A 25,763-nucleotide genomic window follows, 5' to 3' on the forward strand; every position below is an offset into this window, starting at 1 on the left:
ATAATCCATAGGAGCTGTTTAAAGCTGGGTGAATATATATAAAAATGTTATTAATATTATTTTATTTTTTTAAATCAAATCTGTTTCCACTCTGTTCACACCCATTTTTTCTTTTATTAATTATTCCCTTCGCTTTTTGGTTGATGAAAAATATTTGGTTTTTTTCATACTTGACCATTCCTTCTGAGTTTGTGGCAGTTGTATCCACTCTGATAAAGTCCAGAGTTTTAAATATGACAGCTGATGGCTCTTTAGCACTTTTCATGGCCCACTGTGGCTGTCCTCACATATGCACCGGGGTTAGATGCTGACTGTCACATCTCCCCCACACCGGGGCATGGTGACTCCAGTCAGGTATACCCCCTCTGGCTGGGGGTGCAGTGGGGAGGGACCCTGGTCAACAGACAGGGTCCTCAGCCAACAAGGCGTCCCGGGCCAGAGAAGCTTCTGGACCATGCCTATAATGACTACAGCCAGATCTGACCAGACAGGGGGCCCCTGAACAGAGAACCCCTTTGAGTGGTCTTCTTGGAGCAGCAGGACTGTGAATGGAGTCCTCCTCTTAGATCAGCCACGCTGTCTAATGAGACTTCCTGGGACTGAGAGTGATTTTCCTTAGCGAGTGATTATTTCTCCTGGATATATTGTTGAGTGAACCCTTGTTGTCCACCCTCCCCCTCATCCCGAGCAAGCAATTATTTCCTCTGAGTACCCTTGAGTGAGAGAGACCTCTTTTCTGAGTCAGTGCCTACACACTGTGGATCATCATTCTTGTGTGCTCATATGGTAATAATATTCCCAAATGGTATATCGAACCTGCAGTTTATTAAGTATTGCTGGAGTGCCGGATTTTGGATTACCCCCCCACCTGCATTGATTTGTCATTTGATTTTGATTTCTGTTCCGAATTAAATTTGTTTTAAGCTTACATTTGTTTGGAGTCATTTTGGAGTGCCTCCGTGGCAGTTATATTACGGTCATTACTAGTATTGCATTAGCACCCAAAGCCTCTAGCCTGGATTAGTGCTGACTGCTAGGCATTGTACCGACAGCCCGAGTCCTCTCCTGAGGTTTGAGAAGACAGGTTTGCTGAAGACTGACGGGAGACGAGTGTGATTAAAAATCGCGATGGTTAGAGACGGATTATAAACACGTTAATTCTATGTTTATTGTTTCAGTGGGCACGCATCCTCATCTATAGGACGGACGCGGAGGCAGGCAGGGGATGGCACTCTGGTAAGCATGGGCTGCCTGATTTTCCTGCCCGGGGATGGAGTCGGGGTGCCGCTTGCCGACGCCCACTCTCAGCGGCGGGTAGGAGCGCACCCGCCGCGGGGGTGGAAGGGCGCGGACGCAGGCAGAAGGGGAGCTGCGAAGGAGAGCCGCAGGGGGCCGGGGAGCTGCGGAGGAGGAGAGCCGCAGGGGCCCGCCCGCAGCGCCCGCCCCGCTGGGATCCAGACGGCGTGTCCCTGGGATAAAGGGCGAGCCCCTTTGCCGAGCCCCGCGGGGCCCTGCCCGTACGAGAAATGTCTCCCTCCCCCGTGTCCCGTCGCCGTCGGCCTTGTGCAGCACAGCGCTGCCCGCTTCCTCCCCGATGCTGGCTTGGGAGCCACCCTGCTGCCTAGATCACTTGCCATTTGCATTCCTCCGTTGCTCGTTAGGAGGCGAAAGCCTATGCCCGGGACCGGGGCGGGGGGAGGAGGCAAGGGCCGGCAGCGGAGCCGGAGCCATCGAGCCGCTGCCTCATGGGGCTGCTCGCAAGGCTCTGTGCATCCGGCTCTTCCTTCCCCCGCGCTGCCTCCGCCTGGGGAGCCGGCGGGGGCCGTACGTGCCGGGTCGGGAGCAAGGGGAGGGTCTGCGGCTCGGCGTCGCTGCAGCTGTGCCGGCCCCGCCGCACCGCCAGGGACCGGGTGCGGGCGCCGCTACCGGCTCTCCGCGCTGCTGCTGAGCGGCGATCGCCGCTACTGGCGGGAGGGGCAGGGATGTGAGTGGTCGGGTCGGCTTCCCCCACCTCTTTATTTTTTTTTCTTCCAAAAAAAGACCAAACCAGTCAACCAACCCCCAAAACCTAGAGGACGTGAGGGGCGAGGGGAACTTGTTTCGCCGCCACCACCCTTCGCTGGATCTATTGTGAGGAAATCGCCATTCGCCGGCGGCACATCTTGGTGGGCACATCTGGGGATGCAATATCGGCTCCCGCCGCCTTCCTTCCCAGTCCTCCAGCCGGCCGATCGGATCCCGCTGGGGCGCGGGGAGACTCCTGCTCGCCAGCCCCAGGGTCCGTCTTTCGGACTGAATATTAAAACTGGCAGCGCGGGGGGTGGGGTCGAAATAAAAGCTGCTTTTTATTTTTTTAATTTTTTTTTTTTTTTACCCTGGGATTTATTTCATGGGGATGTATTCAAGACAAGAGAGGATTCAGAAGGATATTAACGTTGTGATCCAAAAGTGCAAGGCGGAGAAGGACTGCCTGTTTGCAGGTGAGTTTCTGTCTCGGGCTCCGGGTTGGCGGCGCGGAGGCTGCCGCCGCCCGTCTGTCTCAGACACCGCTCCCGTTGCGGCGCGGCTTCCCGGGCTGTGCCCGTGACCTTCGCCGCCGTCCCCGGGATCAGGGGCCGTCGCCGAGCCGGCTTGTGCCTGCTCTCAGCTCCCTTCTTCCTCTTCCTCCTCTCCTTCCGAGGGTATTTGAGGGCAGATGAGACCAGGCGCCGGCTGGGAAAGGAGGAGGCACCCCGAGTCAGGGAGCGTGGCAGTGGCCACACGCAAAACCGGGTGGGTTGTGTGCGAGTGTGTGTGCTCCCCGCTGTCTGACGCAGCCCGCAGCTGCTGGGGCGAGCGCCCAGCCGAGCGCAGCCCTGATGCTTTTTGGTCCAGCGGACGCTACGCGGCTATTTTCCGGGCGGCCGGGCTTCTGCCATCCTCGGTGCATGCCTTTATCCCCCCACGCTCGCTTCAGGGCTGGGGGCATGGCAAGCGGTAAACGTCCCCCCTTCCGTGCAAAAAAACCGTTGCAGGAGCCCGGCTTGTGGCTGCCTGTTGCTGTTTCTGACGATGGAAATCCCTGCCGTTGCCATAGCACCGGACACTTGTTGCGAGGGGATGAGGGGGAGTTGCTGCATTTTCTTTCATTCATTATGACCCACACCACACCCCGTTTCGGTAGCAGAACGCTGGTCTGCAAAACCTCAACTACTTCTGCCAAAATAAAGACAAGTTGTAATAACGAAGCTCGTTGTATTTCAGATTTCAGGTACTCAGACTCCACCTTTACCTTCACCTATATTGGAGGCTCCAAAAGGTACTTTTTTTTACAGTAACAACTCCCTTCATTTCCTGCTGGCAGTGAGGTGCAGTGGTTCAATACTGTGTCAGTCCTTTTTGTTTCCTTTCCTTTTGCAAGGAGGGTCAATAAATCATCTGCCTTCACGCAAACATAAACTGAGGAGGAACTGTCGAGGGAGGTGATCAGAAAGGTGATCCTAGTTGTTCCTCTGAGTGCTGCCCTGTGGCCCTTCACAGTTTCCTTTTTTAAAATGGATGTGTATATGTACAATTTCTACTCTATGTAAACTTAACAGAAACACAGCAAATGCATCAACATATGAAATATAAAGCTAATTCACCTTAAAAAACTGATAGAAGTTATGATTTTAGTAACAAACAGGCCAATTTTCACATCAGCACCTTATTCTCTTTCATTTGAGAGCCATATTTAGTGCCATGACAGTTGTGAGACTGCCTGCAATTAACCACATTAAACTACTGAGACATTAAGTGAAATGTCAGTATAACTTCTAAGGCTAAAAAAATATATAGCAGTTTAAATATAATTTCTAAGTGGTTACAAGTTTTTGGTTATAAACTAGATTGTGCATGCACACATTTTTTATTATATTTCACCATTTGTTGTGTTTGTCTGTTTTCAAAAGGAAATATATGCAAAAGCTTGAACACACATCCTTTTTGTTTCCCTGGCTCTTAGTTACCTTTTACATAATATGGTATTTATAGTATATGCTAGGTTGCTAGGTCATCCTCTTTTAGCTGAATTTTATTAGACTTGGCAAGATGTCTTCTTTTTTTTTCCCCTCTTTTTTCTCAAACAGTTCATCTGCTATCTTTGGTGATTCTTTTTCTTTACTGGGGTGCGTCAGGTTAAAGTATTCTTTGCAAGCGAACCTTTCAGTGCAGGCAACGCTCCTACAGCCATTGGTTCTCCCCTGTGCATGCTTTGGGGTCTGGCTACAGGATCAGGCTCCCAGATGGTCTCCAGGCTGTAAGACTGCTCAGAAAAAATGCTTTCCTACCTCACCACCCTGCCTCTTCCTGCTGAAGGAAAAGACAACTTCTGTCATTTTTAGTGGAGTAGAATAGTTCAGTAGCTGAAAGTCAGATGTATTTTCAGGTTGCTTGTAGAATACTCTTTAATTTAGGGGTTGAATATATGTTTTGTTTTGATCTTGTTTTAAAAGACAGTTTTGAAAGGCTTGATACAGTAAAAACAATCTGACAAATATTATTTATCATGCAGTTAAAACAATCAAATTTGAAAGTTACTTTGCACTGTTTTCTAAACCAAATATTGCAGCAAGAAAATAGGAAGTGAAACCTGTCTATTGTTTCCATTTTCCAAGCTGAATAAAGTAAAAAGCCTGAAGGCATAACTGATGTAAAACGAACAGGTTTATAAATGTTGAAACAAAACAAAACATTTTCACTTCTACAAGGAGAGATGAAAGATGGCCTTACATCCCACAGCTTTGAATTTTATATGGAGTCAGCATTTGCTTAAGGAAACTGTTGACTGGAAACTAGTCTCAGGATCTTGAAAATTCAAACTGAATTGAGAAATAAAAGTTAGGCTTAGAGAAATTGGTGAAAGTGAGTTGTTACTTAGAGCATACTCAAATTTTACTTTCCTTTTGACATTTTAAGGACATTTAAAAAGCATCCTTTAAGAAAAGGGTTTCATGTTCTCTGCTTGTTTGTCTTTTGGTTTAGAAAGATATTTTACAATATTCTTAATAAATAGTAGTGCACTGAGTGTCAAGTTTATGGTAGTGAACTCTCTTGTGAAGTACATAAAATGAAAACCCTAAGCCTTGACCATTAAGGGCCAAACTTTTCTTTCTCACATAGAAGAAGAGTTAGCGGTTTCTTCTTAGAGAAGGTGCTTGCTGAGCAGCGGCTATGCTGTACTGTGTGCATTGTTCAGGTAGGTCTCCAGTACAGGCTCTACGAGGGTCAACAACAGTGACATGTATGTGGTATCAATTTAGGAGAGCACAAGGCTATCTAAGGATCTTTTTCTTGCATTTGGCCATGATTTTTTTCCTACTTCCGTTACTGCATCCATGGACTTCCTGAGTAGTGACCCCATTTTTTTACTGTTGCACTCAGGAATTGTCCCTAAATGACAAAACCTCTATCTATTAGCTTCTGATCATAGACTTGAGTATCAGCTGACAGGCCTTGTCCCGTTACTTCAGGTATTTAAGCCTGATGACTTTGTTTTTCGAACCAACAGGAACACAGGCTTTCGAGTAATGGGCAAAGGGGATGGATGTTCACTGGATGGATGTTCAAACCAAGAAACATATTTAAATGAGTAAGAGTTGAAATGGCATATAAGGAAGATTACAGTACTTTAGCACTCGCTAACCATGCTTGGAATGAAGTCTTTTTCATGCTTTATTTCCTTTAGACATTCCTTTAGGTCAGTGTGTAGCATGGCTTTATTTTAGCCATAGTGGTTAGATACAAGAGTAGAGACCTCTGAAAGAAAATACGTTTTCTATTTGAGAAGGAGGATTCTTTGTCTTACCCTTGTATAAAGGAAGGTTACAATACTAGCAAGTTAAACATCACAGGGGGTTTTCCTCTGTACACTGTAGTTGCCCCTAGTGCCCATTAAGTCCATTTATCAGTGGTCTTAATTTATAAACTCAGAGCCAGATTCTTAGCAAATCAGTGTAAGTCCATGGAAGTCAGTGTACCAGTATTATTTCAGATACAATGAGGAACTAAGATTTATTTGTGTTTTTTCTTTAAACTCATAAGTTTATCTGTGTGAGATTTTTCTTCTTGGGGCCAACTTCTGACTATCTGATTTTTCCCTGTTGCTTGGATCGATTTCACAGACCCTTCTTATGTTAGTACTACTCAATTATTGAAGTGGTACATAACCATGCTGCAGATCAATCCAAATAGATAGGTCTGATCTGGAGCACATTTATCATAGTTTCAGTGGAGTTAACTTGTATTCTCACAGTAAAGTCCTGAACCAAACACTGAGGGCGTGACTTTTAGCTTTTGTTCAGGTACAGAGGTTCCAGTGAGACCAACTGAGAACTATTATTTTTTTATTCATTATATAGACTTGTTCCAACATTTGACCTTTAGGTGATATTAAGCTATTATATTGTGTAAATAATATATGTGTAAATGTTTACTGGATGGGAATAAATACGCTTCAAGGAGATTCTGCGTTTGCAGGATTTTTCTTGAAATGTTAGAAGAATCTCTTTAAGTACCAACATATTTGTATTGTGTGAATTATCATAAGTAATCCTTTACCTATGTAGTTCAGTTATCCCTTTTGGACTGTATTTCATGTTCAGACTGTACTTTTTTTTTTAAATGCGCTCTGTTCACACATCTAAATTATTAGAGGTGTTTGACGCTGCAGAGATGCTTCCTGGTTTGGGAAGGCTGTAATTAGAAATTTATTAGTGAAGCACATCTTTGTGCATAATGTGGGCACTAAATATGGGGTAGATTGTTTATCGATTTAATAATTTTTAATTTCATTGTCAGAAAGCAATATGTAGGATGATAGATTTCTTATAAAGTGAGATGTTCATTTAGGTGCTGTGACTGTGCAAGATTTATTCTTTAACTACATCTGGCAGAATATCATAAATGGCTGGGTTCTTTATGCTTTTTACTGCAGGGTCTAAAAAGGATATTACAGTGTGAACACGTATGAAACATTGCTCTTCCAGAAACCCTGTAGACAGAACTGCTGAATCATCATCTTTCAAATAGATATGTGTGATGTCCTGAAGTTGATTTTACTTTATATGTACTTTGATATGGTTTACATAAAAACATTGCTTGGTTGTCCTGAAAAAAGATGTTTCCTTTTTTTAGTGTTTTCCTTGCCTTTTTTTTTTTTTCCCTGAGACTAAACAAGGGGATCATATCAGTTCTGAAATACCTCTTTAATCAAATATGTACTTAACTCTCGTTGGCAGTGAGGGACAGTGACAATAAAACTGTGCATGAGAACAGATCTAATACTGCAGCATATTGTAAAGAAACTAAATAAGACCTGTAAAAACTAAACACACAAATTAATTTTGTCAGCAAAATTCACTCTTGTGTTCTGCTTTCCTTACATGAGCACAATTATTATAATAATGGCAGTTCTACAGATGCAAGGAAAGTTGAATTTTAGTCTAAAGTAATTGTTTATATTTGCTTAAAATAATGACAAATAGTTAACTTACACTGTTTTTATTTTGAATATTTGGCTGTTTTTTATTCAAGGGGTTATATACATAGTGCTTAATCAGAAAATCTCATGTAAAATGATTGATTAATTAATTCCCACCTCGCTGTAGCAGTGACATATTTCACAGCTTGGGAGCTGTGCCACTGATGGGGTAATTAAATTGCTTGTGGTTTTCTACATTTAGAGATGAAAACCACTGTCTGAAGTCCTAGTGCATTATGTCCACCAGGTGTTTGAATCACTTGATGATAAATACATACAGATAATGTTTTTTTCCTCTTTAGTGGTATGCCCTATTGCTTCTTACATGAATTTAATAAAACTCTGCTTACATCAGAGATTCCATTTGGTGAAGAATTTAGAAATTCTGATGTCACTCTGATAACACTGAAAGTCTTCAATACACAGAAATGGTGAACAAAAATTGTTTCAGGCTAATTGATGTGTGTTTTGTTATTTGAAATTTGATGTTCAGTTTATATATACTGTAGCAAAAAAGGAGTGAGAGAATTGAAAACATTTTTTAAAGTGAAACATAAAAATGTTTCCATCTGAAAATATCAAAATTGAACATTTTCCTGAACATTTTCATTTTTTCTTTCCAAAATGAACAAATTTAAGACCAGCCTTTTTGGATAGTTTTAACCTGGCTCCTCTGTCTGGTTCATTGCATAGTAATGTGTTTACTGGCCATGCAAGGTTTGCAAAGAGAAGGTTGAACCGCTCCCTTTAGAAACTGTGCTAGCTTACATAAGATGAAAGTGTCCATGAAAGTATGACTTAAAAAGAGAAAACAATTTTTATGGAATCCATTGCTCTGAATGGTTTTAGTTTAGCTGGAATAATTTTTTACAGGGCTTAGGAAAGACTGGTGCAAGTACAGGTTATCTTCTGTTGCTGATGGCAGCACTTAACTGTGTTCAGGTTATTAAGTATGTAATTACATTCCCAAAACCTACTTTTACTACAGTAATATAGGGATGAAAACTAGATACACAGCTTGTACTTAGCCCTCTGTTTATTTCTGTTTCAGAATACCTGGAAGACTGTACATTGTCTTTCAATTTTAACTTCCCTATCAAATAGGGCTTAACAGTTTTGTGAAGATAGCACCATTTCCTTGAAGAGAAATCTGTGATATGAGGCAGGAATGCAATTTAGATACAACATGGAAAGCATTGTGCTTTTAATTTCTTCATTAAAGATTCTGCAGATGAAGTAATGTTGAATACAGCCTTGGGTACTTTTAACAAAATAAACAATGTTGAGGTTTTGTGTAAAGCAAAATCAATGCCATTCCACTCACAGTCTCACTGACATCACCTTTTTTGATTATCTTCTTTCTGACACATCTTTCTTGCCTTCCTGTTAGAAAATCAGCAGTGTCTGAAATAAACCCAGTCCCCATCAGTGCATCTTGTAAAAATTATATACTCTAGGAATATTAAGGACATGTGGAAATCTCTTTCCAGTCTGGTGAAGTGACGGGCTATCCTTGTTCAGCTGCATACTGTACTGATACTACGAACAATAACTTCAAGTTGTGAATGTCTACCTTTCCGGGAGAAAAATGGGGTTTTAGGCACTTAAATGAATGGCCTAGTTTTCGGAAGTGCTGAACTCCCACATCACATAGTGGTCTCAGTATTACTGTGCATTGCTTAGCAGTTTTAAATGTATGCAGAGCATCCTGATATGTAGGAAGTTAGGGAAGGGAGCCAGTAGAACTGCTTGGTTAAACAGGGAACTACTAGGCAAACTCAAGTGGAAGAGGAGAGTTCATAGATCATGGAAGGAGGGGCTGGCCACTTGGGAAGAATATAAGGCTGTTGTCAGAGGATGTAGGGAGGCAACTAGGAAAGCTAAGACCTCCTTAGAATTAAACCTTGCGAGAGGGGTCAAGGACAACAGAAAGAGCTTCTTGAAATACATGGCAGATAAAACTAATGCTAGAGGCAATGTAGGTCCACTGATGAACGAGGTGGGTGCCCTGGAGGCAGAAGACACAGAGAAGGCAGAGTTACTGAATGCCTTCTTTGTCTCTGTCTACTCTGCCGGAGGCTGTCTTGAGGAGCCCCATATCGCTGAGGCCCCAGAGGAAGGCAGGACAATGGAGGAATCTGCCTCGGTTGATGAGGACTGGGTTAGGGAGCAGTTAGGCAATCTGGACATCCATAAATCCATGGGTCCGGATGGGGTGCACCTGTGGGTGCTTCGGGAGCTGGCTGAGGTCATTGCTGGACCGCTCTCCATCATCTTTGCCAAGTCTTGGGAAACAGGAGAGGTGCCCGAGGATTGGAGGAAAGCAAATGTCACTCCAGTCTTCCAAAAGGGCAAGAAGGAGGACCCGGGTAACTATAGACCAGTCAGCCTCACCTCCATCACTGGGAAACTGATGGAACAACTTATCCTTGGTGCCATCACAAGGCATATCAGGGATAAGAGGGTCATTAGGGACAGTCAACATGACTTCACCAAGGGGAAGTCATACTTAACCAAACTCATAGCCTTTTATGAGGACATAACCGGGTGGACAGATGATGGCAGAGCGGTGGATGTGGTCTATCTTGATTTCAGTAAATCATTTGACACAGTCTCCCGCAGCATCCTCACAGCTAAACGGAGGAAGTGTGATCTGGACGATCAGGTACTGAGGTGAACTGTGAACTGGCTGAAGGAAAGAAGCCAGAGAGTTGTGGTCAATGGGACAGAGTCTAGTTGGAAGCCTGTATCTAGTGGAGTGCCTCAAGGGTCAGTACTGGGACCAATACTATTCGGTATATTCATCAATGACTTGGATAAGGGAATAGAGTGCACTGTTGGCAAGTTTGCTGATGACACAAAACTGGGAGGAGTGGCTGATATGCCAGAAGGCTGTGCTGCCATCCAGAGACCTGGACAGGCTGGAGAGTTGAGCAGGGAAAAATTTAAGGAAATATAACAAGAGCAAATGTAGAGTCTTGCATCTGGACAAGAACAACCCCAGGTACCAGTATAAGTTGGGGAATGACCTATTAGAGAGCAGTGAAGGGGAAAGGGACCTGGTGGTCCTGGTGGACAGCAGGATGACCATGAGCCAGCACTGTGCCCTTGTGGCCAAGAAGGCCAATGGCATTCTGGGGTGTGTTAGAAGGGGGGTGGTTAGCAGGTCGAGAGAGATTCTCCTCCCTCTCTCCCCTGGTGAGACCGCAGACTGCATCTGGAATATTGTGTCCAGTTCTGGGCCCCTCAGTTCAAGAAGGACGGGGAACTGCTGGAGAGAGTCCAGCGCAGAGCCACAAAGATGATTAAGGGAGTGGAGCATCTCCCTTTACGAGGAAAGGCTGAGGGAGCTGGGTCTCTTTAGCTTGGAGAAGAGGAGACTGAGGGGTGACCTCATTAATTTTTGTAAATATATAAAGGGTGAGTGTCACGAGGATGGAGCCAGACTCTTCTCGGTGATAACCAATGATAAGACAAGAGGCAATGGGTGCAAACTGGAACATAGGAGGTTCCACTTAAATATCAGAAGAAACTTCTCAGTGAGGGTAACAGAACACTGGAACAGGCTGCCCAGGGAGGTTGTGGAGTCTCTTTCTCTGGAGACATTCAAAACCTGCCTGGAAGTGTTGCTGTGTAACCGCATCTAGGTGTTCCTGCTCTGGCAGGGGAATTGGACTAGATGATCTTTTGAGGTCCCTTGCAGTTTCTAACATTCTGTGATTCTGTGAGTGATTCACCAACACGGAGCTGAGAAGAGTGCTCGAATGTCTTTACAGAAAATGTTTTCAGTAACTTCCTCTATTTCTGCTTTCATTACATATTTTAACATATTAAGTACCTAAAAGTAGCCCTGTAGGCTGTCATTGTTAAAGTGTTAATGTGATAAGAGAAATACATTTGAAAGCAGAGTTCACTCTGACAAAATTAATTTACATCACTTTTCTCTGTTTTGGGCCTAATGATATTTCTAATTTTTTTTCCTGTTAGTCTGTAACAATTTCCCATATTTTTCATTGCTCATAAATAAAGAGCTTAAGATACCTGTTGGCATGTTTTTTCCATGGATTACTTGCTGTGCAGAATATGAATTCTCATTTGAGTCAGAGTCTAATCATTCAGAGTCAAAATACTTTAATAAGCTTCAGCACCTAGAGGGAAAGTAAATTTTAAACTGCTGGGAGAGTTCAGTTTATTTACAATTAAAACTAAGAATGGGATGAAATGTGAGTAAATAATTAAAAAAAAAAAAAGTCTAATTTATAGTTCTGCCTTGGCATTAAAAAAATCCCACTTAACAGGACAGGACATTAATGTGAATATTTTTACAGATATTTCATTGAACTGGCCTCATCTGATGAAAAGTAGCTCATTTTAACAAGGTAAAAATGACTCATAAAGATAAGCCTACTATCCTGTGCAGCAGTAGCTAGAAAATCTCACTGAAAGACAAGGGACTAAACAAGGTACAGAAATACGTCTCCTTCCTGTGACAGCCTTCTGAATGCTCACACAAAATTGCATCCAGCCTATTTCTATGGGAGGAAGAGCAGGAAAGAGCCTTGCCTAAGGACTGTGAACAATTATAGCTTTTATGAGTCAGACTTCTGGGAGGACCCATTATCTCCAGGGAACTTTATGTCAGACATTGTGTTCCCCTACTGCAAGGGCTGAACATTATCATACGTGCTTTTGGCATTATGTAATCCTGTGGGAGTAAGTCATGGTCTTGCACATGGTCACACGAGGTAACAGGGAGAAAACAGTCTTGGGTAAAAGTTGAAGGGTAAGCATCTTTCTGTAGCTTAATTCAAGGCAGAGAACTTGCATGAGCCCTGTAGCAGGCTTTGGCTTCTCCTGGCTGTTGTAGAAGACCATGGAGTGTCCTGACAATTAGGACTGAGCTGAATCCCTTTGATGAAATTCTTCTGAGGGAGATTTCTGTGGTGTTCAGTGGGAGCCTGTCTAGAGCAAAGAACTGAGGGCAAAGAGGAAGATCAAATAAACTAGCAAGCCCTCTGGACATCTCCTTCCAGCCTCAAGGTGTTGATCAGAAATGTAATAAAAGGAGCAACAGCATGTCTCCTGTGTAATGAAATGTAGTGTTTGCCAAAAGAGAGTGCAAAAATGGTGATATACCATTTGTAAAAGGAAGTATATGGTTGTCCTGGTTTTGTTAAAAAGAGATTTCTCTTTTAGTGAATTTTCCTTTCAGTTGAAGTCTTCTTACTAACTACACTTTTCTGAGAGCTAGATACATGTTTTGGTAGACAAAGCAATGGAATGCAAGGTCACTGATAAGGATGCACATGCAAGCAGTGAACTGAACAGGTGACCAAAACTGACCAACTAAGTATTCCATCCCATTCACGTGATGCTTATACAAAAGTGGGAGATCGCGAGGATCTCATCCCTTTTCCCTATGACTGACATTAGGAGAGGACCTTACGAGTCGTCCCTGAAAACTGAGGCCCAGTGATAGAGGCTGCAGAGTCCAGTCCTGGACTTCCGGGTGTCGGCCCTACATCTGCTGGAGCAGTTGCCGGGATTTTCAAGATTGGTTTTGTATATTTTGTATTATTTTCTCTATTTTATTAGTAACATTAGTAAAATGTTTTTAATTTTTTCCAGCCTTTCCTCGCTGTCCTTCTTTTGCCTTCCAATCGCCTGTCCTTAGTGGGAAGAGGGGAGAGGGAGGGCTAAAAGGGGAAAAGGAGGGGAGAGGGAGGGCTAAAAGGGGAAAAGGGGGGGAGAGGGGGTTAACAATACATCTGCCATGGTTTATTGTCACCCTGCAATCAAACCTTGGCAATGGTTAAAGAATAAGTTCCTTCAAACTGTGTAGCATTCTTCATTTTATCTCATATATCACAGATTGCCATCTTGAAAACTTGTTGCTTTAAGTGAATGTTCCCTTTTATGTTTATAGGAATTTTTCATATTTTAAGAGCAAAGCTAGAAGTCAGGATAACTTTACACCGTTCTGCTGTCTGGTTTCTACCCAATAAGGTATTTGTGGCAGACAGCATCTACTGTCAAGTAGAAACAATAGCCTATGGTTTAGAGATGGCATTCCAGGTCATTAGCTTTTCTGCAAATTATAGATTTTTTTTTTTTGGGGGGGGGGAGAGGGAGGGGTTTTCTCATTGTTTTTCCTTTAATTTTGAAAAGTCCATCTTTGATGGGGAGTTCTCACCCCATAATAATCGTACATACAGCAAGATATGAAAATAATTAGGATGCATTTCTGTCAGATTAGAACCTGGGGTTGATAAAGGTATCAAAACCAGGAAGCACTTTATTGTCATAAAAGTACTTGCTGATAGTCAGTTGTTTGATTTTAACTACAGCTGTATAAATCTGGAGTAATTCCACTGATGTGATGGACTTACTTGGGTCCTCAGGGATATTGATGAATTTTTGATTTGGCCTTGACTACTCCTAGTGAACGGCAATCCAGGTGATTATTTTTTTTTTTCATCTGGGGTCAGTTACTAAGATCAGAGTTTTCTTTTTTGCCGTCTTTGCAGATATATTCTCATTTTGAGTACTTTCCCGGATGGTAGGAGAACTGCAGTTTATCCAAGGAAAAAAGCTTGCTTTCATGCATTCTTATCAAGTTGTTAGTGTTGCAAAGGGCAAAGACAGAAGGCCAATTGCCAAAGCCATGTTTTTCTTCCTGTGACATTTTAGCCTTAGCATCTGCAAACCTGTTTTTCACAGTCCTCTTTTAAGAATGCAATTTGCTAGGCCACATTAAAACCTCTTTACCTGTCACTCACTCAGAGTCAGTACTGAGTCCCAAAATGGTTTCAGAGCTTTTTGTAGATATAACCGTTAGTTCAAATAAAAATGGTGATTTCTCCAAGAGGAGTATTCTGTGAAAACACCTAAAAAGATTAAATTAATTTTGTCTGGATTAAAACTGTGGAATCTGGTCATTTCAATATATATTTGTATAAAACAGTGGGAATATTAAAAACAAACAAACAAAGCAAACCCAAACAAATGAACAAAACCACAAAACAAACAAACAAAATAGTTTTACAGTACTTTGGACCAAAAAATATAACCTTCAAGTATTAAAAACTTCTAGAAAACATATATTTGGTTAATGTCTTAGTATGTCAGTTATGGACACTATCAACAGCTTTCCCTTATAGATAGGGAATTATATAAATTAAGGCTGTCTACTGGCTTAATATAGTTCTGTGAATGACTTCTCTCCTCCCACATCAGGAGAAGAGTAACTCATGGCAGGCTGAAAGATAACATAGCTCCACAGGACTGTTTGGTAGGATTTAGTCAGGCCAAATAAATAATTAACTACTTTAATAAAATAATATGAGGGGGAAACCCTTTGTTGACAGCAAAAAGATCATCAGGCAAATTGAAGGAATTATGCGAAAACTGGAAAAAAAGAACTGAAGATGGATCACAGACCTTTCTCATTGCCTATGCTTCCCAGAGGCTCAGAATCCTTCAGGTTGAGCATAAAATATTTTCTCTTGGAGAGGAGCTAAGCAGAGAGCATTTCTTTTCCATTGCTGATTTTATATAGTAGTCTAGTGTGCAGAAACCTGCAGCATATGCAGTTATTTCAGATCATATTGAAACAAAGAAATAAACTTAACAGCAGAGTCAATTATACTGTTAAGCAGGCATTCTTTATTTTATCAGTGCTGGAAAACACTGGGGATCATCCTCCATAAGTGTGTAGGAAACAATTCTTTTGCAAATGTAATAGGCCCAGACAGGATCTCTTGGCAAAACATTTTAATAACTATTTTGCAAGACTGGGTGTTCTACCTAAAGGTAGGCACACCTAATAGGGCAAAAAGCCCCTGCTTATATCTCCCCAAAATCCCGGCCGCAATTTCCCTCCCCTGTTCCCCATTGGTTGGGTACTTCAGTGTTTACAGACTATCCCAACACACACAATACCCTTCCCCTTATCAATCTATTTAAGATATGGGTTCCTGGTACTTTGGCTACACTTCTCCCTAAATTAGCTTGTAAATACAGGTATCGGTATGTATACAGGTGTCAGTACATATTCTGGGAAAAGACTGTGTATTACATTAAGAATTCATAGTCTGATGTCTCTCGGTCCTTCCCCCCTGCTGGGGTCAGGCGCCAGGTCCTCAGTTATGTAAAAACAACAGTTCTTCGTTAAATGTTCCTCACAAGTGTTTCAATGACTGGACGCTCTTGCGTTGCTTATATTCACACAATTATTACACATACATTACGTTTTTTTAAACATACATCTGTACTAACAAATAATTGATGAAGTTAGTTATAATTGTTCAGTTTCTTACTTACAATACATCTATTATTAGTAAAATATAAGCTAAGCACTCTGCTTCTAAACAATGTATTACTTAATCTTCTGTCTCCCTATTGTAATGAAGAAGGATGTAAAACTTAAAAAATATCCCCTCATTTTGCAGGTGGTTAGAAAACATTTATCATGTCAACTGGTTAGTGATGGGTATGTCTTTTGTAACTTAATCACAGTATACATTAATTTAGCAACTTCAATATCCAGTGCATGCATGCACGTTTATTTTAGAGAAGTGGTGTCAGCTTTCTTTTTAGCATTCTGTCCTTCTTTCTCAGAGGTTTTATATCTGAATACATCTGTAGTGTTCCGTAATGAGAACTCTCTATTTGTCTTTTTGCTTTTTTTTTAAATCTAGTTCAAATATGTGTGCATTTTTAAAATATACATGCAAATGAGTTTTGCCCCTCAGTTTCCTGGTAAGTTGCCACAATGGCCAGGAGGGTGGCAGAGGTTCTGCACCATTGCTGGGGGGGAGGGGGGGGTGCTAATGTGTGGCAGAGCTGTGTCACAGGATGAGGTTAGCTGTTTCCTTTTTCTTGTTGCTGCTGTTGCATAAAGGACTATAGAAGAGAAATCTGGAGGGAGTGGTGAAAAGAAAAAGCATGGGTTGGCATTCGGCTCTGAGTTATATCACTGCAAAGTGGAAGTAATGAGATTCAGTTCAGCCTGACTGTGTGTGAAACATCTTTACTAAAGAGATTACGTGTTAAACACTGAAGACAGGATGTTGTTTATAGCCATCTACTTTCATCTACAATTAAAATATTTTAAAATACAATAACTACAATGTAAATATCTGTTTTCTCATTATCTGTTTACCTCTGTATTTCCTCCAACAGGTTTTTATCATTTATTTTTAATGACAATGAATAATTCTGCCAGGAGGTTGAACCTGGGCATGTTACATATTATGGTAGTGTTATTTCCTTCAGAAATACATTGCCAGGTTTTCTTTAATTTTATTTTGAAGGGCTGAGGATGATCAATACCATATCTTATTCTAATTTTCTAAATAAAATTTAAACCAATAATTTATGCATGTGACTGACATGCATTCAAGGCTCAGGCAGGTAACAGAATGAACCTGTTCTGCCCTTAGTATTTTGACGTTCCTTGTTGGATGCTATTCATGGCTCTGCAGTGATAGTACATCGATTGGGACATTAGCTGCTTGTCACCATTTATTGCAGGGCGACAATAAACTGTTGCAGATGCACTATGTTAACCCTCCTGCCCTCCCCACTAAGGAAAGGGAATAGGAGGAAAAGGGAGAGAGGCAAGTTGTAAAGCTAAAAATGCTTTACTAATTATACTAATAATGAGAGAAAATAATGCAAAATATACAAACCCAATATTAAATTTCCTGGTATAGTGCAGCGTTGCACTGGAGACTGAAGGGCAGGCACCTGGAAGTACTGGACTGGACTGGTCAGTAGACAGGAAATGGATTCTGGGATGCATGGATTGGAACCAGGACTAGGATTGCAGGCAGAACAGACAGGGTCCTCTTCAGATGTCAGCCATGGACAAAGAGACTGAGACCCTCGTGACAAAGGAAGGCTAAGGAGAATCTCCATCCTTTGTTTGATACAGGGGGAAACATAGTAACAGAGGCTGAGGTACTAAATGCTTTCTTTGCCTCAGTCTTTAAGAGTAAGACCAGTTGTGCTCTAGGTACGTGGCGCCCTGAGCTGGAAGACAGGGATAGAGAGCAGAATGAAGCCCAAATAATCTAAGGGGAAATGGTTAGTGACCTGCTACACCACTTGAACACACACAAGTCTATGGGGCTAGATGGGATCCACCCAAGTATATTGAGGGAGCTGGTGGAGGTACTCGCCAAGCCACTTTCAATTATTTATCAGCAATTCTGGCTAGCCGGGAATGTAACAGTTGACTGGAAGCTGGCAAATGTGACGCCCATTTACAAGAAGGGACGGAAGGAGAATCGGGGGAATTACAGGCCTGTCAGTCTGACCTCGGTGCCTGGGAAGGTCATGGAGCAGATCATCCTGTGTGCCATCACATGGCACATAAAAGACAACCAAGCGATCAGGTCCAGTCAGCATGGGTTTATGAAATTCAGGTCCTGCTTGACCAACCTGATCTCCTATGACAAGGTGACTCGCTTAGTAGATCAGGAAAAGGCTGCAGATTTTGTGTACTTAGACTTCAGTAAAGCCTTTGACACTGTTTCCCACAGCATTCGCCTGGAGAAGCTGGCAGCTCATGGCTTGGACAGGCATACTCTTTGCTGGGAAACAAACTGACTGTGTGGTCAGGGCCAAAGAGTTGTGGTGAACAGAGTCAAGTCCAGTTGGTGACCGGTCACGAGTGATGTTCCCCAGCGCTCAGTATCGGGGCCAGTTCTGTTTAATATCTTTAGCAATGATCTGGATGAAGAGATTGAGTGCACCCTTAGTAAGTTTGCAAACAACATTAAGTTGGGTGGCAGTGTTGATCTGCTGGAGGGTAGGAAGGTTTCACAGAGGGATCTGGATTGGCTGGATTGGTCAGCTGAGGCCAATTGTATGAAGTTCAACAAAGCCAAGTGCCGGGTCTTGCACTTGGGTCACAACAACTCCATGTAATGGTACAGGCTTGGGGAAGAGTGGCTGGAATGTTACCTGGTGGAAAGGGATCTGGGGATGTCAATCGACAGCTGGCTGAATATAAGCCAGCAGTGTGCCCAGGTGGCCAAGAAGGCCAACAACATTGAGGCTTACTGTCGCAGGGGAGTAATTTTAGGGTTCTGCTTGCTGCAGGACAATGTTTAGATTTCTTAGAGAGAAGCGCGACTTAAAAGAGTTCAGTGGCAGGTTCACTCTATTATTTACTGCATGGGGGAAATAGGCCAAGCTGAATGCTGCTTACCTTCTCTCCAGATGCCTGTATCCATTCACGAAGCAAACTTTCAGGTGTCTTCCCTCCCTGATAACCGTTTGCTCCAAGGGCTGTGTCTCGGAACTCCAGAGACAAACTTTCAGGCGAGGTCTATATCCATCACGGTGCAAACTGTCAGGATTCCTCTTTCCCTGATAACTGTTTGCTCTGGAGTCTGTATTTTAGAAGTTTAGCAGCAAACTTTCAGGTAAGGCCTGATAACCGTATGCAGAGCAGACTTTAAGGAAACAAAATTATCAGAAAATAAAAAATTTAATAGAGTAGAATAGAAGAAGGGTTGGCTCAAGTTGGATACCTGCACAGAGGTCCACCCAAGCATAGAAAACTACAAACGTTTATATCTTTACAGACCATTCACACCAAGATTCAGTCCAGTAGCAAAATTTCACCACCAGGTCCTTTGCTCCCTATTGGACCCTTTTTCCCTGGCTCCACGTGGGCCTCTGTTTTGTTCAGTTGTAGACATTGGTTTTGGTCCATATCCTTGAAGGTACCGTTTTGTCTGGATAAATCCTTTCTTCTCAGTGAAGTGCAAAATAGGCCCCGCTTTGTAGATGTTTGTGATGTCTCTGCGTTAGCTTTGTATCGTTGTTTTCCCAGTCAGTTCCATTTTTCCCAGCAAAATGCAAACTAGACTTTATCTTGCAGGCGTTTAGTGTAGTCTGCAGTTGCTTTTGGTAAATACGAGCTCAAAATTTTAGCAAATCTAGTCTACCAAGTAACATGAATCAAAGAGTATATTAAAAATCATACAACCATATATCTCTAAATAATCCATTACATTTGGTGTGCATCTATTTAAGCTAAATGACTAATATTGAACTTGAATTGGGCTCATCCACTGACCTGTGAGTAGTAGAACCATTGCCACACAGCTCACTTATTTAGCAGGGAGAGCTCAAAGTGAGCTCATCCAGACTATCGTATTTATAGAATGAAGTGACTGACTCATAGCCAAATTGCATACAGTAGGAAAAGTCTGCACGAGACTCCCTGTGCCCACAAGCCACCAGCGTTCAGTGTGTTCTGCTTCCCTCTGGGTCTCCTGGAAGGAGTTATTGGCCTTGGTCATGTTATCTGCTTCTTTATTGTTTTGAGACTCAAGTGAATAAACTTTATTGTGCTCTTCTATTAACCCTTCACAAGGGGAATCCTCCTCCACAAAAGGTGTAGGGATAAAAGTTCTCCAGTGCTCTAAAAATCCTAAAAAGGCATATAGTTGTTTTACTGCAGCTGGTACAGAAAACTGCTGGACTGTGTGCTGTACCTTATCTGGTGTTTCTCTAAGCTGTCCATGCCAAACTATTCCTAAAAATAGTACAGTAGCACTAGGGCCCTGCATTTTAGTCAGATTAATTGCCTGGTCCTGTAAATGCACCTTCAGAAAGTCGGCAGCTGCTTCATTTTCCTGTTGTGACACTGCCATAATCAACAGATAATCAATACAATGGCAATCAGAAAGGGTACCAACCATAGTGCTATATTAGCTACTATCATTTGGTGGCAAACAGAGGGAATGTGTTTGTATCTCTGAGACAATACTCAGCAAGTATATTGCTTTTGTTGCCAGGTAAAGGCAAACTGGTTTTGACTCCCTGGGGCAATGGTGACTGAAAAGAAAGCATTAGCAAGATATAGTACCACCTTCCATGGTAATAAATTTTTGCTAGTTTTTTCTGTAAGCGTAACCATATCCGGCACTGTAACTGCAAGGGGGATGGGGGGGGTAACTTTGTTCAGTTCTCTGTAATCTACTGTCATTCTCCAAGTGCCATCTGGTTTTCGAATAGGCCAGATAGAATTATTGAAAGCAGTCATGGTTTCCTTAATGATTCTCACTTGATGAAGTGCCTGAATAGTCTGGGTAATTTCTTCCTCCCCCCCGGAATGTGATATTGTTTCACAGTCACCACCTTGGCAGGTACAGGCAGCACAACAGGATCCCATTTTGGGAATCCATGCAAGAGAGTTATAGATCAGATAGCACATCCTGCTTGCTAAGTACCAAAAGAAAAACGACCATTTAAGGTTTCAGCCATCTGTCCTGCCAAGAGATCAATAACGAAGATATATTCTTTAATTGGGGCAATTAACACTGTTGCGGTAAACGGCTTGACATTTGTGATTTTTAAGTTAACATTAGCCTGGAGAGCAGGGGTCAGGTTTCCCCCCATCCACAAATCTGTGATGTAGTGTCTTTGTTCTTAATATCACTATGTAATACCGTAACCTCAGCCCCCATATCCACCAGAGTTAATACATGTAAAATCCCCCCGGACTGCCACTCTATAGTTAAAGGAACATAAGGGCATTGGTCCCCCTCACAGTAAGAAGCTACAGTGGCGGCAACTTCGGGGGACCTGTAAGATCTTCAGTCCCGCAACTGCCAAGCGGCACCTTGCTTTGAAGCAGCAGGTGGGTTGGAGGGAGGGTGTGGGAGGGCCAACGGGGCTTGAGGCAGCCAACTTTTTACCATAGGCATTAACTTTTGCCACTGGCAAAACATTTCTGATGTTGTAATCCCATTTAATTCTGATCGTGGAATGCCAGCTTGTATAAGATCATTCCACATTTGTTTCCTTTGTTTCTTATCAATACATGCTAGCAACTGGTCTACATTATCTTGCAGCTCATAACACCGCTCTGCTTGAACAGTAATTACTTCTTGCGTGATCACCTTGCATCCTGTAAAACCCCAACCTCCTTTTCCAATTCTCTTATTTAACTCTGCAATGCAACAATTTCATGATCAAGAGCTCTAAGACTGGTAACAAATAACCATCCCAATCTCCCCGCTAATTTGCAAGAAAAAGTAGATGCTGCGCTCCATGGAAACTTTAGCGAAGCTGTTTCAATTGCCTGGGGTGTAATCACTGCCCCACCATCAATCTCAGGCCATGCCTCCAGAGGAGCCAATTCAGACAGGAGAGCAGTCATGGGGGCCAAACACTCCATACTGGGCCATCCCGGAATATGGGGAGTCACCCTTGAGGCTTCCACTCTCCCCAGTGTTTTTGCAAACCAAAGCATGGCTGTTTCCAGCAAGTGCCAACCACTCCAAACGTGTGAGCCAATGCAGGCAGGTTGCAAGAAACAACCAGAGGCCATGAATGCAATTGCAAAGAGCAAATTATTTTAGTTACCTCGCTACTGGGGGATCTCCGAAACAGCATCTAAGCTCCTGGGCAGAGGTGGCAGAAGTGGAGATGCAGGCGCTGCAGAATTCAGCCCTGGTATCAGATCACTGGGCCTGTTGTGTTCTGTATTTCAAGTCTTCAAGCAGGCACAGCCGTGTGCTGTGCTCTGCTCTTTCTCACAACAAAGCAGGAATCTCAGGCATAATGATAAGGTGCCTTAGAGTCTCTCACAGGCCTGTGTTATCTAACATGGAGGTTCTACTTGTCAAGCACACAAGGTCAGTAAAACAATTAGTGTGATGTATGTGCTTTTTCTACACCCCAGCTGCAGTTTCTTGTGCGTATTTACAATGATCCTCCTTGCCATTCTTCCATTATATTCCCATACATCCCACCCCCTTGTTCAAGGGACTGCTTCTGCTGGGACCAGCAAAGCCAGAGTTTTTCATTTGTGCTTTTGAGTTATAGTACAGAGCAATTTACAGGGGTACACAATAAACACATACGGAAAAAGGAAAAAACATATTTCTACAATAATCAGGTGTCTCATTCATCTTGTCAAGGAATTAAATGAGTCATTCAGCCAGGCACTAACAGTAGATTACTTCACTTGCTGCATTACTCCCAAACATGTGAAATGTCATCTTCCATGCTGGCTGATTCATCATCTATGTTGAAGCAGCAACACATGCCTTCAAAATCAAAGCAGCATTTGCACCCACTACCTACTCAGAGGAAACAACAATAAGAAACATTAATGTCAGAATCCCTTAGCATAGCACAATTCTGTAATACAGATTCAGGGGTTGTCATGCTAATGACAAAAAGAGATCTGCAGCTGTTAATTTCTCCTAAACATCAAAGGCAAATTATTTTAGTACAGTAGAGGCTGAACAAATCTAAGTTCACCAGGACAAATGTAATTACATCAACAGAAGCGTTGTTGCTTTCAGCTAATACAGATGCTGTTGCTCCAGCTCCTTCAGCTGATATTACTCCGGGTTTAACAATCTGGTGTGGGTGTCGCTGGGGAGTAATTTAGGGTTCTGCTTACTTCAGAACAGTGTTTAGATTTCTTAAAGAGAAGTGTGATTTAAAAGGGTTCAGTGGCGAGTTTATTATTTACTGCATGGGGGAAATATGCCAAGCCAAATGCTGCTTACCTTCTCTCCAAGTGCCAGAAGACAGGGATGGGGAGCAGAATGAAGACCCAGTAATCCAAGGGGAAATGGTTAGTGACCTGCTACACCACTTGGACACCCACAAGTCTATGGGGCCAGATGGGATACACCCAAGGGTGCTGAGGGAGCTGGCAGAGGTGATCACTAAGCCACTTTCCATTATCTATCAGCAATCTTGGCTAATTGGAGAGGTCCCAGTTTACTGGAAGTTGGCTAACATGACACCCATCTACAAGAGGGGCTGGAAGGAGGATCCGGGGAACTACAGACCTGTCAGTCTAACCTCGGTGTCGGGCAAGGTCATGAAGCAGATGATCTTGAGTAACATCACGTATAGCACTTACAAGAGAACCATATCATCAGGCCCAGTCAACATGGGTTTATGAAAGGCAGGTCCTGCTTGACCAACTTGATCTCCTTCTATGACAAAGTGACCCACCTAGTAGATGAGGGAAAGGCTGTGGATGTTGTGTACTCAGACTTCAGTAAAGGCTTTGACACTGTAATCCATAGCATTCTCCTGGAGAAGCTGGCAGCTCATGGCCTAGATGGGCGTACTCTCAGATGGATAAAGAACTGGTTGGAGGGCCTGGCCCAAAGAGTTGTCATGAATAGAGCCAAATCCAGTTGGTGGCCAGTCACGAGTGGTTTTCCCCAGGGCTCGGTATTGGGACCAGTTCTGTTTAATCTCTTTATCAATGATCTGGATGAGGGGACTGAGTGCTCCCTTATTAAGTTTGCAGATGACACCAAATTGGGTGGGAGTGTTGATCTGCTGGAGGGTAGGATGGCCATACAGAGGGATCTGGACCAGCTGGATCGTTGGGCTGAGGCCAATTGTATGAGGTTTAACAAGGCCAAGTCCTGCATTTGGGTCATAACAACCCCAGGCAGCGCTACAGGCTTGGGGATGAGTGGCTGCAAAGCTGCCTGGCAGAGAGGATCTAGGGGTGTTGATTGACAGCCAGCTGAATATGAGCCAACAGTGTGCCCAGGTGGCCAAAAAGGCCAACAGCATCCTGGCTTGTATCTGGAATAGTGTGGCCAGCAGGACTAGGGAAGTGATTGTGCCATTGTACTTGGTGCTGGTGAGGTCCCACCTTGAATACTGTGTTCACTTTTGGGCCCCTCATCATAAGAAAGACATTGAGGCTCTAGAGAGAGTGCAGAGGAGGGCGATGAAGCTGGTGAGGGGCCTGGAACACAAGTCTTATGAGGAGTGGTTGAGGGAGCAGTTTTATCTGAGTAAATCATTTTCTTTTCAGCGAAGTGCAAAACAGGCCTTATCTTGCAAGTGTTCAGTGTAGTTTGTAGTTGCTTTTGGTTAATATGAGCAGAACTTTACAGCTTAAGATTTCAGCAAATCCAGCTTACTAAGTAACATGAAGCAGAGAGTATATTGAAAATCATACAACCTTGGACTTCTAAATGATTCATTATACTTAGTGTGCATTTACTTAAACTAAATGATTAATACTAAAATTAAATTGGGCTCATCCACTGATCTGTGAGTAATAAAACCATTGCCATACCGGTCAATTATTTAGCAGAGACAGCTGAAAATAGGCTCACTCAGGCTGTCATATTTATGTAATAAAGTGGTTGATTTAGAATCATAGAATGTCCTGAGTTGGAAGTGTCCCACAAGGATCATCGAGTCCAACTCCTGTCCCTGCATATGACAACCCCACAGTTCATACCATGTGTCCGAGGGTGTTGTCCAGTCTCTTGAACACTGTCAGGCTTGGAGCCGTGACTACCTCCCTGGGGAACCTTGTAGTCAAATTGTATACAGTAGGAAAAGTATGCACGAGACTCCCTGCACCCACAACTTATCGGTGTTTAGTGTGCCGTTCTGCTTCCTTGTGGATTTCCTAAAAGGAGTTCTTGGCCTGGCTGCAGCTCAGGCCTTTACCTCCTCTGGAATCTGGACCAAACTGCTATTGGTTAGGCTGGGGGGGATAGAGTGCATCTGCTACACAGTACTGGCCAGCCTCAATTCTAATTTAGCTTTGGCCACACAAATTTGCTCCCTATAGTGGCAAGCAGCATCTCTGTAGTCCTCCCATGACACCTGACCTTGCTTCCACTGTCCCTATACTTTCATTTTTCGCTGTATTTGAACAAGAAGATCTCTGCTCAACCAAGCTGGCTTTTTGCCTCACCTGCTAGATTTTCGGCATTTTGGTATTGCCCGATTCTGTGCTTTTAGGAGTTGGTACTTAAAAAGTGACCAACACTGGTGAACCCCAGCACCTTTGAAGCTTTTTCCCAGGGGACCTTACTAAGTAGTTCTCTGAGCAGCCTGAAGTCTGCTGTCCTCATATCCAGAGCTGAGGACTTGCTGGCAGCTTTCCTCCCATTAGCCAAGATTTTGGAGCCACCAGTTGCCACTTCCTCCACGAGACCCTCTTTGTTAGTGAGAATCAAATCTAGGAAGGCACCTTTCCTGGTTGGTTTCTTTAGTATCTATACCAAGAAGTTACTTTCCAGATGCTTCAGGAATCTTCTGGACCTGTTTGTGACAACTGTGTGATATTCCCAATTGACATCTGGCAAGTTGAAGTTCCCCATAAGGACAAGGGCAGATGGAGTGATTACAGGAGATGGAGTGATTACAGTGCTCATTGTCGGGATTGCAGTGACTGCTGTGTCTATAGTGGGGGGTGAGGTGACTGCAGTGCTTGTCGCAGGGGTTG

General features: G+C 43.0%; 1 long non-coding RNA gene across 1 annotated transcript in view; it reads left to right on the forward strand.

Annotated features, from left to right (window-relative positions):
* Positions 1-2,336: 2,336 nt before the first annotated feature.
* The window catches only part of LOC136114592 (uncharacterized), a 91,580-nt gene continuing 68,153 nt past the window's right edge, over positions 2,337-25,763 (forward strand). The window contains exons 1-2 of the long non-coding RNA XR_010653098.2: positions 2,337-2,480; positions 3,244-3,298. This is a non-coding gene — a long non-coding RNA (uncharacterized lncRNA). The remainder of the gene's footprint in view (positions 2,481-3,243; positions 3,299-25,763) is intronic.

This window comes from Patagioenas fasciata, chromosome W, assembly GCF_037038585.1.
Source record: "Patagioenas fasciata isolate bPatFas1 chromosome W, bPatFas1.hap1, whole genome shotgun sequence".
NCBI classification, from domain to species: Eukaryota; Metazoa; Chordata; class Aves; order Columbiformes; family Columbidae; genus Patagioenas; species Patagioenas fasciata.